Here is a 16670-nt window from a genome sequence, read left to right on the forward strand (position 1 = left end):
TTGTCTGCACTTGGTTCCTTCCTTGCTAATCCTGACAGTGTCTTGAGAGGGAGGTTTTAATGTGAGCAGAAAACTGAGAAAGGTGTCAGCTCATCAAAAACCTAAAACAGTGTTTGATCTCTTGTCCCTCCACATGCCAAAGTATCCTTAGGCAAGACACTGAAGCCCAAGTTGCTGCTAATGCATGGCAATGTATGTGTGAATGGAAAACATTGTGAAGTGCTTTGAGTCCTAAGATAGGAAGGTGTTGTATAGGTGCAAACTGTTTACCAGTTAGACCATTTAATAACTACAAAATGAAATGAATACATATAAAAAAATGTTGATAACTGCATGTGTACAGTCCAGATTCTGTAAATTGGGGAAATGAAGGTGTGTGCATGTTTGAGCTCATGTACACGACAAAGGGAACATGCACTTGTTTACTATCTGTATATGCCAACTGGTCAAACATGGTCAGTCTCCAGACTCTCAGACTCTACCTTTTTAGCACTGACCTTAACACAACTACATGCCGTTTAGGTTTTTTCTGCTTTGACAACTGAAAGTGTCTGCTGTGACAAGTGACTAAATTTAATAAAGTTAAAATAGCAATAAGAAAAATTAATACAAGATAAAAGTCCACCTCAGGTTATCTGTCCATCTGAGCCCAGAGAAAACCTACTCAGGGAGAACGTGCAAATCTGCACAGAATGATCCAGGCTGACCAGGAAATTTAACTTATTTCGAAGTATAACAAAATATAATCATAACATTTGCATTATACTGAATAACTGAACATCCTTGTTTTTAGCTTAGATGACAACTAGGAACAATATTCCATCAGAACAGAGTAATCCATACTGCTGCAAGGATTTTCTAGGATGTTTGGAATTTTAAACCTAATAGCTGTTATCACATAAAGTAACAGAAGTTATGTCTTTAGACTTTTGATTTATTTTTTACTGTTAATGCTGTTATCTCTTAACTGGATTTGGCTCAGTTGCATCTGCTGCGCGGTTGGAAATCCCTTGGGGAAACAGCGCTTTTCAACATCCTGTAAAAACAAAGGAAAGAACGCCTAAAGGAAGATGTAAAGATTGCAGACACAGGCAGCTACTCAAGCTTTAAGTACATACACACGCAGCCATACAGTAAACATGCACAAACACTTATAAAGTGCTTTGTTGTAACATTAAAGGGAATTTAATCAACACAAATATGAAAAGCTTCAACCTCTTAAGCAAAACAGTCGTGATTTATGAGTATGTATAAAATCTCTGTAATGCTACAATACAGGCTCAAGAAGCACCCTCACCAACATAAATATAACTAATAAATGTCTTTGTATAGGCTGTCTTCACCTTCAAACACATCAGTTATGATCTTGATGACTCTGTAGTTTGGTGTCAGTAGAAAGCACAAGTTTTGTTTTAATTTTTTTCAAACCTAGAAATTCTATGTTCACAGCTCGTCCATACATTACAATAAATTAATGACTCTCCTCTGTGAAAACAGCTGTTCATTAAAGCAACAACTCTTTGCAGCCAGAGCCATATGCTTACAACTTGGAGCAAGAAATATGCTTAGTTAAGCTTTAGGATGTCACTTCATAACTGGTAAGCTATTGTGCGACAATATTGTTTCGTACTTTAACATTGTTTTTGGATTTCAGTTTCTGGCTCAAGACTTCAACATGTGGACAGGGGGACACAGAGCTTGGACCGCCAACATCACAACTCATGCCTACTTGAGTTACAACCTGCAGCCATGAACTGTAAGTCAAAATAATGTCCTTGGAAGTTACAGTAGTGCAATGTTAAGTGTGTGTGCGTGTGGTGGTGGGGTGATTAAGCATTGCTGAACATAGCATATGTCTGAGCTTATTAACACATACAAGGTCATGCATGTTGTCAGTAGCATGATAACTATCTCGTGTCATATATACATAATGCTGGAAATAGTACAGCGCTGTTGTTGGTCAATATTATATACAACAGCAGCACATTTGCTTCAGTTTTGGATTGATGCTGTTTACTGGACCTTTAGCTATGCTTTACTCAGAATGACTTATTATCTAGGTACATTAAATATGCTTTATGTTTTATTTAGTACGTGTATTTCAGAGACAAATTGCCAATATTTAAGCTAAAGCATTCAAGTGCAAAGAGGCAGCAAAGACAATTAAAGAATTCACCTCAACATACTGTAGCTTTCTAGTACATCAGCATGTACTTCAAATGTGTTTAATGTAGTATTCAACAAAGGCATAGAAACACTTTGCATGAATGCACCAAGTGTTTCCAATGCCTTGTAGGCCTGAATAATATATTAATGCACTGGTGCAGAACAGATGCATAGTAGCCTATGTATTTATAATGCATAACAGACCATTCAGAGAATGAGCTGGCAGCTGAAGTTGATTTTTCCCTGCAGAAGCGCGACTGGCAATTTCACATTCATGTGGATTTTCTGCACTTTGTGCCCAAAAACAGTAGTGGTTTTTCTGCATTGTTGTATGTGTGTAATCCCATATTTGCTGTTAAGCTTACCTAAGAGTTTGATTTTGTGAGGTTTGGTAGTTTTTTTCAGTCTAGCTGCAAGCAGGATCTGAACAGCATACACAGTGTTTCCACTGTTTGGTGCAAGAGAACAATAACTCCTGTCAATGAATCCATCACTTTGACACTGGATATTTAAGCTCTTCACATATGATCTACAGTTTGTGATATGCCATTGCTACAATTAGTTAATGGCCACCACGCCAGACAGAATTGTCCTCATCTGGTCAAAAATCCATTCAGTAATCTTTCCTTAAACCATAGATAATCCTACACATGCCTCGCTAACATCAACAAACCAGAATAACAACAGTGTGAAAGAAGAGAAATTTCGTGTCATTTTCATTTTTAAGGTCACAAAAGCATTCAGGCTTTGTTAGCGCTGCACTTTAGCACTCATACTAATCCTACAGTCTCTACCTTTTGTTGGAAAGCTGCTTCTGCTCCCATTTGGCTGATTTCATTCTTTTTTCCCCCCATCTCTAAATGTCCATGCTAGCATTAAGGAACCATCTGTGGCCGTGTTTCATTGGTCACAGGCTCAAGGCTCTGGTTTTTAAATAGAAGCAATGGAAGACTTAGCCCCAAATGGAGCACGGCCTGGCTTTGGAAATGTCTGTGCATGTAGTATATTATGGAGTAAACATGTTGAAATGTGTACTCACCAAACAACAGCACAGATGAAATGCAAAATGAGACCTTGTTTAACAGCAGCTCAGGTCATATTATGTTTTCAATGTTGCCCCCAGTACAGTAACTGTGTTTACATATTTACTTATAGAAGTACCGTATGACAGTGAGTAAAAAAAAAATCAATATATCCACTGTTTATGGACATGTGGTGAAATAATGTAATTACATCTAAAAGTAATAGTCCACTTTTCCTCTATACTGGCAACCAATGAGTACATTGCAAAATTTCTCTCTCTTTTGTTTAATTTTTATTATTGTCATCAACACAAACACAGAGAGCTGCAGGATTAATATGTGTGTCTCCAAAAATAAAAAAGGAATTCCACACATTTATGCATGTTTAAGAACAGCAGCAACTTCATTACTTAAAATTCAAAATAATCCCCAACACGGAGACAAGATTGATCAGCGTCCTATGATACATGACACTGTGAAGTTCTCTTCACCTCAGACAGGTGAGCTGTCAAACAGTTCAACAATGTTAAACAATTTGTTACATAGCCGCAGTTCTCAGGTTGAGTCCTGAGCTCCATCACAGTTGTCGGGATACTTTTATTTTACTATTGGTAAAGTAGAATTTAGACAGCATTTTCTGTGTTTAGGGAATCATAGATTTACGAGGATATTAGTTATCAACACTGTTTGACACTTTAGGCTACTAGTGCAGATTCTGTCTTTTGTTTATTAGTGCACTGTCATGCATTATATGTCACTGGATGTACCGTCCAATCTGGTGTGTCTGACAAATATCACACAGTTGTGTGTATGTCCGAATGAAGCTGGGAGGAACATTAACATAAAGGCCACTTATGTCTAAAAAACAGAATCCTGTCAGCAATGTTACGTATCCTCTGTCAAAAAAGGGCTTTGTTGTCTTTTTACTGGCAATTTGCCTTTCGCACACTTTGGGAAACTTTCTGTCGTGAACTCATGCAACGATATGGAGAAACTAGAATGACAGTTTAGAGAAGGTTCATTAAATAGTGAGAAGGAAAACCGTGATGTTTAGGCAGGCTGGTGATGGCAGAGGAGGGTGATGGAGCATGAGGCTGAGTGAGGAGGCAGAATAGTTGGCAGGTAGATCACCTAAGGCACAAGGAGACTGGAGATAGACAAAATCCTCTTTCACAAGGAACAAACAGACTAGAATTAGGAAGTCGGCTGTGAGCGTTAGATACCACTAAGGTGGACTGAAAGATTTGGCAGAGGCTGGATAGAAAGCCGGGCTAGATATGCTGCAGGGCAACCACTGTGGAGCAGGAAGGAGGTGTCACACCTGTGCCGCAGGCCGCACAAACAGACTGACAAAACAGGGAAACACAAGGAAAGGGGAAGGGGGAGAACACAGGGATCATAGTGTTGGCCATGACAACATGTACACCCTGCTCAGAATACATAACTCTTCTGCCTGTTGTCATCGGATCTTGTCTAAATAATCTGATCATCCTTTGCATTGGAGGATTTTGAAATGTGCAGATTGATGTTTAAAACAGCAAATGTAAAAGCTTTTATAAAGTGAGATCTGAGCGATGTGTGCGTGAGGGAAGGAGCTGAAGATTACTGTGTGAAGGAGGAGGTGGGAGGAGGAGAAATCAAGGACAGAGGAGCAAGAAAGAAACTGAGGTCACGAAATAACTCATTACCACATAACATGCACAGCTCATCTGTGTATCTCCATAAAACTATACTGCCGCCGGTTAACATCTCATTGGCTCTTCTCACACATATGAGTCCCCCATGTGTTTGTGAGTTCGTGCATGTGCAAATGCGTGTTTTTGGCAGAGTGTGTCTATGCTTATGTGTAGATAACAAGTACGTGCCAAGACTTGTTCGTGTTTGCGTCTGCTTGAGTCATAGATCATGTGACTGGGCAGATGTTGGCATGGTTCATCCTCTGATGAGAATAGAAACAGAGACGCAAGCTTGAAATCCGTAAAGAGAAATAAACCAGTTTTGGTTTGGTGAGTGAGAGGCGGCGCATTTCTCTGACATTTCTTCCTGTGACATTTACAGTCTGACTGAGGCGGGAGGGGGGAGAGAGATAGAGAGAGAAAGGAATGCGAAAACAAAAACAATGAAGCAGTTTTTGCTCCTCGTCTCATGATAGACTTAGGTAGTCGGGTTTCCTTTTGCTCGGCTTTCATGCAGGAAATAATTGGTGGGACCTCTGGGAGTCTAACGCAGATCAATTATCCGTGTTTTTGTGTCAGAGCCGTCTTGTTACAGCCTGACGGAGGGAAAGGTCAGAGAGGCAGCTGATGGGAGATGGTGTTGTTGGCAAGGTGGTTGTCTGAGCAGTAGGTGAAATCAAACAGGGGTTTACAGTATTATTAGCTGCATGCCCAGATTTGGCTTTTAGCACAGTTTCTTTATTCACAACACATCTTTGGTTTCATTTCAAAAAGAAATCTGCTGATTATGGTGGCATGGAAATTTAACAGATGTGCAGATGCTGCTGGAAGATGAATTGTTCACTGTGCACCAGTGAAAAATAGAACAGGAACTTAGAAGAGACAAGCAGAAAGGGCAACATTAAAGATGCTCATTTATATGTTGGCTGGAATAAAATTGGTCTGGAGCGTAGTGTAATAAAAACACATTTATCAACTGATCTGCCGTTTGTTTTCCATTTATTCTGATGCAAAAAGCAAATAGGTTAGTGTGACTGTTCAAATAGAGGCTCAGAGATTAATTCATTTAATTTTCAGTCTGTGTGGGATAAAGAATACCGGTCTTGTTTCTTATTATGATATACAGGAAGACTGTAGTGTTACCCTGCACGGGCTATTTTTAGGATGGTACTCTAATAGTTCCCAGAATACTTTCATCTGATTGCTCAAAGAAAGTTCTCCATCCTGTGAAAAGGTAACAATCCTGCTTTATATTGTCGTTTTGATTGCTAAAAGCCCAGGCCTGGTTTTGTCTGGTGTTGTAGCTTCCACTGGGTATAATCAACCAGCAACCTCTCCCAGTGGTGCATCAACTCCCCTGTGCTCCTGTCACTGGCCTCAAGTCTCATTTTTCAACATTCACTCCAGGGACCAGAGTCATGGAAGGAAACGTGGCTCAAACCAGAAACTGCTCTGCTCTGCACAGCCTGTCACACTCTCAGCTCTGAAAGCTGGTGTTAGCAGAGAGCTGTGGGAAATGTCGAATGTATAATTATCTGTATAATACTGAATGCACTTGTCTGTCGGATTTCACATATTTGCAGTCGAAATCGACCGTCATGTGACTGGCTGGATTTGAACAGCACAATTTGAACAACGCTGACTGTTGGCACAGGAGATTACACAGTTACATCTATAGAAGCTTTGCACTCATCACCTGAGTGAGGTTTCCAGGAAGCCAAGAACAGACTAGAGCTCTTGGGAGCTTCAGTGCCAAACTGATGGTCCGTCAGTGGGTCAATCCGTCCACAGCTGCAGTCCAGGCTGCAATATATCAATAAGTATTGGATGAATTCCATCCAACAGTTATTGATTGAATAGCATTACTGCGAAAGCCTGCATAGACAAACGTGTTCAATGAATCATAATCACTCTCTTTAACCTTTGCTTTAGCACCATGGCAATAACTTTGATTTCTTGTGTACTTTAGTTTATAATCAGACATATAAAACTGTAAAATCTCAGCTTAGTTTTGTGGTAAATTAGCAGATATTAGCATGATGACGATATCATGCTAATATCTGCTAATTTACCACAAAATGAAGCTGATATTAGCAGATATTAGCATGATGACGATATCATAAACTTTACCCACTAAACACGTGGATGTTACTAATCTTCTGATAAGCATTGTTTTAATCTAAATTAAGCAATACTAGACACGCATATACATACACACTATAGATTGTGGACCCCACACCCACAACACACTAATCTGCCATCTTTTTAAAGTGCAGCACCTGAGGTGATAATGAATCAAGTGAGCAGAGAGAAATTTTTAGCACTCGTTTGTATCACATTTGAGAGGTGTTGACAGGGCAATATATAGCACTGACATACCCAGTCGGCTGAAATCTCACATACAGTATACAGCGCGAGTTATACCCTACACATGTCGTAAAATTGTATAATACACTCATTGCAGGCAGCGAGGGCTTATTTTATGCGCCGAGAAATACTCCAGTGTCGCTATTTTGTCTGCATGCGTTGCGAAAGAGCTCTATGGATGTTTGTCTTTGTGCTTTGTGTTCTAGTCTGGGTCCCATGTGGAGTCACTGCGGGATGAAGCGGAGCTGGTTGTTTTTTGCAGTAGATGAACAAACTGCGCAAGGCAACAGTGCAAGGCATGTGGAAATCGTATTTGTAGCACTTGTGATAAATTGCACAGGATTGTGTGACTTTTATAGAATTACCACTGAGGTTCTCTTGTATAACAAAAACAAATCAACGCTTGTTTTATTCCCGACAACTCAGTTGGCCTGAGTGTTTGCTGATTACCTGACCATGTCCTCTCCACAGTGCAGGAAGCTCTAAATTTGAAACCAATTACCCACGGAGCAAAAAAGCTGTGCAAGTGACACCAGCTGCCTATTCAGACGGTAACATTTAGCAGAGGTGGACAGGTGCAGCTCTGTGACTGTGTGTGCACGTGTGTGTTTGCCTCATAAATTGACAGTTTTCTCTTTCCGTTGGTTTATATTGAGCCTTCAGTGGTGTGTCTGTTAAAATGAGCGATCACGCGCCAGGACAGGTGTGTGGCACGGATAGATGCTCACAAGCGGTCGGCCACAGCGTTACCAGATTGCAAGCTAGCAAGGCAAATTTAAAAATGGAGACAGGTGCCATTTCTAATGTTCTGAGCGTAGCCATTCACAGCTACGTGATATGCAAGCTTTTGTGTTTAGAGTCTTCCAGAGTAAACATTCTATAATTAAATGGCTTTGAGGACACAAATCAAGCGCAGCTGAGGGTTTGTTTAACTTAGAAGCCTGTCTCCAAAATAATGTATTTGTATACAACTAAACTGCATTGCCACAAATACTATGAACTTATCTTTGACATTTATTGAATTGCTTTTTTCTCCTTTTCATCCAACAAATCATATATTAGATAGGACAGGAACCATCACCCTGGTAACCCCAGAAAATGGAGGAGATGCTTCAAATATATTGTTAACGTGTACATTTAAAACAGCCAATGATATTTTCCTAAATCTAAGAAAGTAGTTTTGGTGCTCAAACCTAACCAAGCCACTAACATGTAGTTAACAATGTTAAAGGATCAATTTGAACCCAAAAAATTATATTTTTGTAAACCTAGGCAAGCCGTCTTGGTGCCTAAACCTAAACCTGAAAATAAAACGCAAGTCTAAAAGTAATAGTCCCACATGAGACATCTCTGCAGGTCTTATGTCACGGCCACACCTCCAAGTTTGTAGAAACAGTTCCTGTGTCACAGTGTTAACATGTCAAAACTCAACAGAAAATCGTTGTATTGGAACATACATTTTGTTAATTTGTTTTCAATTGTGTGATTGTTCATTTGGCTGACATTTTACAGACTAAACAATTAATGGGGAAAATTAAGGAAAGAGTAGTTGCTAATCAGATCAGCTCAGGCATTTCAAAGCGTCATTAAGATTTGTGTTAGAGTCAGATCGTATAGGTGATGGTGAACTCTCCTCCTTGGACTTTTCTTCCTCTCTGTGTCAAACAAAGTACCTGAAAACTAAATGGATTATAGCTTGCAAAGAAAAGGTGTGGTGAAAATTGGAGCCCCCCCCCTTTTTTTTTTTTGTCCTCAGCAGTCTAAGCTCAACATACAGTGACACAAAGCTCGAATCTGTAGCACTAATGACTGCCCTTCAACTTTTGTTTCCAATTGTTAACGAGCTGCCAGGCCTGTTCGTACGCCACATGCAGTTAATCGATGTTGTCAGGGACGTTGATGAGCAGGTGCAGACATCATGCATAAACAGAACTATTTCCTTAATTAGTCCAGGCCACAGTCACACCAGCTTTCATGGAGCAGAGTGAAAGGTCCCGTCCTTTCTGTGAAATGCCTCCGCTGAGTCTGACGTGCAGCTTTAACTAGCAGGCTCCGGATTTTTACCGGATTGTGTGAAACTTTATGTTTTTCTTCAAGGAGGAAGCATTGAACAGGTTGTGTGTACGTGCATGTGTGTGTGTGTGTGTTAGCGAACGACCATCTGTTTATCAGCTGGACCATCACATGACACAACAGCTCTGACACACTTATTCTCTGTACCTCATTTTAATCCATTAATGAATTGCAAACAAATGCATATTCACCTCAAGCAATGATTTGAAATTTAAATCCAGCCTGGGCTGCCGTGGTGTTCAACCTAAAATATATATTTTTAAATATATGTGGTTCTATGGTGTAATAGACACCACAATTACTCACCATCTTGTAAAGCAAATGCTGTGGGGAAGCTCAAATAGGTGCTCATTAAGGTGTTTGATTACTTACACTCTCTCTTGTGTGCTGTACACACAGTGCCCTCGTTCTCGCGCAGCAAACTCACCTCCAGCAATTAAGCAGGTGATTCTCCCTCACACTCCCTCCTCACACAGCACGCTGCTCAAAGACACGCTTAGTAGAGACCTGCTTTGATGCAAATGCATGTGAGCTGGGATTATCTGCAGGGAACATGTTCAGAATGCATGCAGAAGTGCCTGCTATGGTTCGTGGGTGCAGGTCTTGGATCTTGAGGGCATTAACGATCAGACGTTCTCTTCAGGTGCTCCTCTGCATCGTATAGGAAGACGGAGATGCCAGAAAATACAAAATAAGAATGCTAAGGCACAAAGCCAGTCACTTTGTTGTGTGTACAGTCTCCTGGAGAAAGTGTCAAGTGAACAGTTGCAGAGGAGTCACCTCATTACCAGATCAGTTCAAACATGTTGTCTCAGAGAACCTGAAGGGAGATCTAATGGAGCAACGATCAAGAGGCAACAACACTGTCCTGTTTCGGTGAAAAGGGGGGTTTTGCCAAAAGTTTCCTGCAGATATTGTTTGAAAGACAGAGGCAGGGTGATGCTTTGGAACAGATCCACACTGTGCCGTTGTACCAGCAACCTTCTAACAGATAGTAGTCTACCGCGGAGCTCAGCTCAAAGCAGTGATTTTTGTAGTTCCATCAAACTGTAAAAATCAACAACACTGGCAAAAAAAATAAAAAAGTGCAAAACACAAGAGCAGCATTTTTGTAATCACAGTGCTACTAACAAAGCTAATGAGGTCATTATAAATGGGGCAAGCCTCGCTGTGTGAGTGTGTGCAACAGAAAGCGCTCTGGTGTGTGCGGCCCAGCGTTATCAAGGTAAATGTCGACCTTTCTGGCCTTCACCTCCCGGGGACAAGAGCAATCAAATGTGACAGGTAGAAACAAGCCTGTAATACAGCAGTAACTCTACCGTCCCCCAGCTGTATTAACTCCACTAAATCCCATTTCATGTCTTGTCTTCGTGTGTTTCTGTCTTTCTCAGCCTGTGCATCTCAAGTTCCGTCTTAGCCGTTTGTGGACGGTGTCGTTTTTTTTGTCGTAGCACAATGACACTAATCTCAGAATATCCTCAGTCTGTTCTAAGCTGAATTTAGATTGTCTGACATAATAACAGAGGTGACGGCAAGAACAAGAGCCGAGTGCTTGGCCTAGTTAACGGGCTGCAGACTGTGAGCTGTCCGTGGTCCTGAATCCATTTCATATCTCTGTCTTTTACTCGCTGTCAGTTCATTTCTGTCTGTACTTTATTGGCACAACATGCACACGTACAGTGTTAAAGAAAAGGGTGACACAATGAATTACGATCCCTGCACAGAAAGAGCAGCCTGATAAAACAGATGGGCAGATCCTATTTTCTCCCTTATTGCCAGTCAACTATCTTGCAGAAAAGAATTGGACTCAGTACATATTTTTTATTCTCTCTCTCTCTCTCTTTCAGAAATAAGCTCAGCTCAAAAGCCTTTAGATAATATTTTAAAAGCCCGTATCAGTGTGTTTTTAACTTTCTAGTTCAGATTTTTGTGCATTTTTGCTCATGTGTTGGCCGTTCTAGTGCATTTATTTGGTGTTGCATCATTTTCCCCACCATTGGCATCCCATTTGTGTATGATTTGAAACTCTTTTGCCAGAAACTGAAACGTGTCCACATTCATTCTTGTCACAAAGTCACATTACCATTGTGTGGTGATTCATTTTCACAGCAATGTGCGGGCTCATTCTGAAAGTCTGCACATTGCCTCACGATGATAACACGGCTTTGATCGAAATTAATGGGGCACTCCAGTTCCTCCAACTCCATCACCACCGATGCCATTTGCAGCCTCTTTTACAAAAGGGTGAGCACAGACTTTTTTTTTTTTTAAAAAGATCTTCCAACAAAGTGGTGCGAGCGGCTGCATTGTGGATAGAATCATGTAGCTTGTGAGTTCATCTCCAGCTTTGTGGAGGGGATGCTTATTGGGATGGATTACACAACTCAAGTATTTTTTTTGCAAATGGAAGCCAGTGGATTCCTGGAAAAATACCTCCAATTTTTTTATTTTTTTTTTGGTTGATTGTACTCCCAAACACTCCTTACAGTAGAAAAATGTGAATTGAAGTGAATGCAAGCATCTACTAATGGATGAGAATAAACACAGTGAAGCCTTTCACTTGTGGTTCTCCCCCTCCCTCCCCCTCTCTCTCCCTCCCTCCCCCCTCTCCCTCGCTCTCTCTCCCTCTCTGGAGTTTGTTGGTTGCTTGCAGCAGTGTCTCAGTCTCCATCCCGGCTCTCCTGACAGACAGAGGCAGCGCTCCTCTCTCCTCTGCCCACCTTTATCTGTGTGTCTGCCTCTCCGTCCGTCCTCCTGTCCGTCTGTCCGCCTCTCTGTCGTCCTCAACACGCAGCAGAGAGGAGGAGGGGGGGAGAAGCACGGAGCTCAGTGATGATGGAGGCTGCCGCGGACCGGAGCTTTTACCGCCACAGGAGACACACAAACTCGCCGGACGAATAAAAGGCGTCAAAAAAAAAAAAAAAAAAAAGGAGCAAAGACCGGGTTTCTACGGGAGAGGAAAGAAAAAAAGAAAACGCTGCTGCTGATCACAGTGACGCTCGCTGCTCCTGTCTTCCTCCTCCTCCTCCTCCTCTTCTTCTTCCTCCTCCTCCGTCTTCAAAAACAGATGCTCTGCTCGGGGAAGTTACGGACAAAACACGGATAAATCCTCCAAGTCATCTCCTCCAGATCCACCAGAAGCGCTCTGGTATCCGAAGGTAAAAAAAAAAAAAAAAGCGGCTCCACAGAGAGCCAAAAAAACGCGCGCACACAAAACTGTTGAATTCCTGCTTTTCTTTTCTTTTTTCAGTTTTTCTTTCTTTTCTTTTTTTTCTTTTGGTTGTTTGTTCCTATCATCCTGCATTGAATGTTCTGTGTGTTTTACATACCAAGTCAGATCTGTTAGACCAGGAGTGAACATTTCGTCCAAAGTGGGTGGGAAAAGGTGACTCATGCTGATTCAAAGCCCTGTTTTTGGAGCCAGTATTTACACTGCGCCTTTGAGGGGGTTTAAAACACATACGGGCTATTGCTTGGAGAATTCACAAGGCACTCTTCTTAGGGACTTACCGGTGTCTTTCTCTTCTCTTCTGTGTTTTGGTTGAACAAATCAACACGGGTGATGTATCAGTGTGATATTTTGATGTGTGACTGAAATGATGCTGCGCCTTCTCCCAGCATCATCTTTGACAGGTAAAGAAATGTGTGACGGAGGGTTGGATCCTTTCATATTTGTGACTTGTCAGGGTGGGTTAATGGTAAATGAGCCAACTGACATGCAAATGAAAGACGTGAAGTATGAGCAGAACAGGGTCTGAAAACTATCGTTTACATCATTAGATCCTCCTGAGGTGATTTGGTGCCTTCAATTCACCATCTAGCTGTAGTTTATGTTTATAGCCTCCCATTAAACGCTGCACATTTATGACTTTTGGCATATTTCTCCTGTAATCTGTTCATATAATGCAAGATATCCAAAATCGAATGTGTTTTAAAGCTGCTTCTGTCACGTGCGGCCTGTCAGGGTCAACTTGAGAAATAGGAGCAATATCAGATGGCTCCAAGGAAACGACTTAAGTATCAAGAAGCATCATGTTGTTGGTTATAAACACCCCGGCTCAGGCTGTCTCCACCATCGGGAATCAAGTGGGGGGTTTTTTTTCTCCTCTTTCTCTGAAAATTGAAACAGTCAAATCTTTTTTTTATGGCACACGACAAACATACATTCAGTGAAATACGACCCTTCCGATACATTTTTGAGTGTTAAAAATGAGAGACGGCTGCTCCGGAGACAGTGATATAGCTCCGACTCCCAGCCCCATATTTACAAGGTCAATTACTCCACAAACTCAAATGAATCACCCATCCGGCGCTGTCCACTGAGCTGTTGTTTTCCCACAGCATGGCTGAGTGGCGCCAGCTCAGCACGCCGAGGATGGGGGAGACGTTTACAGCAAAAAGAGTCAGTAATGTGGAGTTTGGTAAAGTGTAAACAAAGTGTCATGAATAATAATAACAGGAAGAATATCTGTGTTGGGTAGAAGCAGCACCATTGACTGAACTGTGTACGGTCGGGGGCTGCTAAGTGAGATAAATCAATAGCGTTTTTTTCCCCAACACTTTAATCAAATTAACTCCAGTGTGGCTCTGCTGTACACGAGACAACTTGTAATGACATGATGTGCTGCAGCGCGCTTTGATCCTTTAGTAGGTTGTGGTGTCTTTCATTCCATCAAATTAACAATGGATTTAGGTCTAGCTACCCTTTTAGCACAGCTTTTGGAGTGACCTGAAAAGCAGCCTAACTGCTGCGTTAGTGGCCTCAATTTGCTTCAACTGCAAAAAAAAAAAAAAAAAGGCAGAAAAAAAAAAACTAGTAGGCCATGCTAACTCATAGCCATTTATGTCCATCTTCCCTCTCTTGTTCTCTCGCTTTTTCTCATCCACTTTCACACACTCTACCTCCCTCTCCCTCCCTCTCTCTCTCTCCCCCCCTGCTAGTATGCACTCACTCAAACTGTGTCTCATCGCATCTCATCACTCTCAGCAGCACTCTGCCCCCTCTGCTTGTCTCCATCACACATGCACATGAACACACATATGCAGACACGCACAAAAACAAGCCCACAGCCATGTTGGATATTATTTGATGAAATCTGTGATTATTTTTTTTTGTGTCACATTTTCACCGTCCGTATGTGTTTATTTTTTTGTTGCACTTATCCTGGAGTTGTTGACCCCGCTCCTCACGACGGCCTCTTTTGACCTCAGAACAAGGTTACGAATGTCTGCGTTTTGTGCCACATATTGTATGGACAGAAAGAACGAGCACCAGAATAGAACTTCCAAACCTCGGCGGTATTTCAAGGGCAGGTCATTTCTATTTTCTCTGTTTGCGCAGTGGCTTTGTTTTAGACGGATGGTATATTGCAGGGAGCCATTTATAATGTATAGAGCCGTCCTGTATTAAATATCTGCTCAGTCAGGGGGGCTACATTACACCATATTGCATCAATGTAGGGATGAAGGCAGTATAGAGAGGCGCAAAAAAAAAAAAAGAAATCCTTCCCATCTAGTGTTTCTTCAGAGAGTTTTCCAGGCTGCCTGTGACTTTTTGGAGTGCGTGGGCTCAGTAATAATTAATGTTTAAGTGGATGTTGCTGCAGTAAATATGAGTTATTATGCTGATGCGTTAGAGAAAGATTTGAAGACATAAAGTTGATGTCGCTTGAGTTCAAGGATGAAAATGCGGGAAAAAAAAGCCTGATCGCGCATCAACAGACTCGACGGAAGCTGTATAAAGAAGTACAAGTCTATATTTAAATGGCATCACTGGAGAGATAAGATGTTGTCATTCCTCCCAGTTGGAAACTGTATCTGCAGAAGAAACCAAACCTTTCATATTTCCGTCTTCTTTCTCTGCTTGTTTACAATAAAGCTTTTTAGAAATAGATCACAGCTTTGCATCTATTTGCAATACTGTTACATGACTGTTGGATGAATGTCTGTTTTAGTGTTAGAGGAGGGGGGAAAAAAGCAGCTGGTAGGTATGAGTAGCAATGTCAAAACTGAATGATGTAGTGAAAATGTCAACCAATCGCCCTTTTTGCTCTTTTGTTTGTCAAGGAGTTGTTGTCAGTCACAACAACCTGCCTTTGGGATGTTGGACAACAAGCAAACTGTCTTATTATAATCTAGTTGAAATGCAAGAATTGCAGCAAGAATACTGTCAGAAAACTGGATTATGCTAATCAACAGCACAAAGTCCCTATCAGCTTAATTTGTTTAGGAGACTGCAGTGATTGCCACAACGGATGGAAGTGAACGGAAGTACCGTTTGTCATTCAAATGCGGTCGTGGCACAATTCACACCCGTCTGCTGATTTCTGAATATAACAGTCGCAAAGCCAAAACAGTGTGTAATTTTAGAAAATGTTCATGTCGGTGTCAGTGCTACAGTTCCTTGTTTTTCTTACTTTCTCATATCTGTCAGACGCTCACATTTCAGCTGTCATTAGCGCAAACCGTCGACTTTAAACCAAACACTGGAAAAGAGGCCCCCCCTCCCTCTCCAAACACCTCACTTTTCTCCCACTTTGAAATCACAACAGTGCATTGTGGGTATATCTGACACCAAGTAAGACTCTTTTGACATCAATTAAAGCCTCCTCTGCTTGTCCAAAACACCCCACTATCCGCTCTAATTAAACCTTACGTCTCACTTCCCCAGAGGCAGCAGCGCTCAGGAATGGGTGCCAAACCCTCTTTTCACCTGCCCTGCAGCTAAGACCCGCGCTAGCTGTGCTGCGCTGGGATAGCGGGGTTGGCATGGGTTCAGGCTGACCGAGGGGAGCGGTACCACCCAGGCCGTAGTAATTCTCCACACAACGTGATGCGCTACTATCGCTGGTGTGATTCCAGGAAACACTCATTAACGGCATTAAATGAGTTTGCTTTGTGCAACTGTTGGCTAAAGATTTAGTCTGGAGTTACAAACCACTTGACAAACTGAAGGATTTTTTTTTTTTTTTTGCAGAATTGTGGCTCATTAGTGGTTTAGTTTTTTTTTATTGTTCTCCATCAGTGTCACTTCACACTTTGCACATGGCAAGTATGGCAAGTACAGTGTTTAGGCATCTAATACACTCATGTTAGGTAGATAATTACACTTTTGAGTGACTGCTGGTTTGAGACTGTGTACTAACCTGAGCCTCCGGTGTCAAATTCGACATCGGTGCCTCCTCTCACTTTATGAAACTGAGACTGCATTGGCGCCTAACATATGCAGCTGTGTTGGATGATGCTGGCTTACGGTGAACTTGAGTCTGTAATCGGCACATGAAAATGTCAGTTGATGCTGTATAATGCGAGCATCCCATCCAGACATAAAAGATAAGCACTGTGCACGGTTTGCATACTTGTGAGA

This window comes from Stegastes partitus, unplaced genomic scaffold (assembly GCF_000690725.1).
Source record: "Stegastes partitus isolate 25-593 unplaced genomic scaffold, Stegastes_partitus-1.0.2 Scaffold128, whole genome shotgun sequence".
NCBI lineage: Eukaryota > Metazoa > Chordata > Actinopteri > Pomacentridae > Stegastes > Stegastes partitus.